General features: G+C 34.0%; 1 non-coding gene across 1 annotated transcript; it reads left to right on the forward strand.

The window, feature by feature from the left end:
- The first annotated feature begins 1,013 nt into the window (after nt 1–1,013).
- On the forward strand, nt 1,014–1,146 carry LOC126019375 (small nucleolar RNA SNORA51). Its single transcript, XR_007499098.1, has one exon. It is a non-coding gene; the product is annotated as a small nucleolar RNA SNORA51 (small nucleolar RNA).
- The last annotated feature ends 437 nt before the right edge of the window (nt 1,147–1,583 follow it).

Consider the following 1,583-nt stretch of genomic DNA (forward strand, 5'->3'; position numbering starts at 1 on the left):
TGGATCATTAAGATGTGGTACATATATACAATGGAATATTACATGGCAGTTAGAAATGATACAATCACAGACTTTGCAGCAACGTGGATGGACCTAGATCATGTTATGTTAAACGAAGTAAGTCAGAAGACAAAAGAAAAACACAGAATGGTAGCACTATTCTGAAACACCTAGAACACATAAAAAAAAAAAACAAAAAAATGACATTGAAGAAGCATAACTGCTAGAACCACAAAGAAAGACTTCATAAACTCCATTCCCTGATCTGCACAGCCACCAAGATCTTTAGAAACAGGTCTGATTTTACCATCCAAGATAAAGTAGAAGTCTTCTACATACCACGAAAGCAGCAAGAGGAGAATAAATGATCTATTTTTTTTGACGTCTTTATTTTGGTGTGGAGATTACGGTTGATGTCTCCAATATTATTTTATTTTATTTTGTTTTGTCTTTCTCTTTCTTTTTTGCACTTGAGTATGATTTGATTTCAGAACCGAGATTATTGTGTGGTGCCTGTCTTTATTGCTGTGGTGCTTATCGGTTATTTAATTCGATATTTTTTTATTTTTATTTTTTTTTGTATTGTTGTGGTATTTTAATTACTTTTTTCACATCCTCTCTCAAACTGAGGTTGGAAGCCTCTAGACAGGATTTTGCCTATTTTCAGCATATTTGATTTTTGATTGAGAAGAGGACATATTAGGTGATGGGTATTCCCCTGATTCAATGTGAATATGTACCCAAAATACTACATTGAAAGATATGTAAGCCATTATGAAAAAAAAATTGTGTTTTTAATCAGAAATTTTCTTTGACTTACATGTATTATTATTATATCAATTATATTATATGTTATGTTATGTCACTATATTATGTTATATTAGTTTACCTCATTATGTTAATCAATTTTGTCCTTTAAATGAATTCTTACTTTAAAAAAAACAAAAACAAAAAAAAAACAACTTTAGTTTGCTCTGAAGAAAAAAAAATAAAATAAATAACAGATAAGATAAGGCCTCCCAAATCTTACCACAGGCTGTGTTCTTTACACTGGCTGTATAGAAAGAGGAGGTACAGTAAAGGCACCCCATATACACCTCAACACAGGCCCCTTGCCGGGTATGTATTGTGAATTGGGGGACAAAAAAAAAAAAGAACACCCCCCTTCACCAGTGCAACATACCCACCACCAGTGCCCCTCATTCCCTCCTCCCCCATCTCCTGACTGTATTCGAGACAGGCATTCTACTTCTCTCACTCATTAACATTGTCATGGTAGTTGTTAGTGTAGTTATTTCTGCACTCACCACTCTTTGTGGTGAACTTCATACCATGAGCTGGTCCTTCTGGCCCTCATCTTTGGACATTATTATAATAATGTATTTTATTTTTCTTAAAACCCATATATGAGTGACACTATTCTGTGTGTGTGTATCTCTCTCTGGCTTATTTCACTCAGCATAACAGTTTCTATGCCCATCCATGTATAGGAAAATTTCATGACTTCATCTCTCCTATGGCTGCATAATATTTCATTGTGTATATGTACCACAGTTTCTTTAGCCATTAATCTGTTGAAGAGC

The sequence above is a fragment of the Suncus etruscus genome, chromosome 9 (genome assembly GCF_024139225.1).
Source record: "Suncus etruscus isolate mSunEtr1 chromosome 9, mSunEtr1.pri.cur, whole genome shotgun sequence".
Lineage (NCBI taxonomy): Eukaryota > Metazoa > Chordata > Mammalia > Eulipotyphla > Soricidae > Suncus > Suncus etruscus.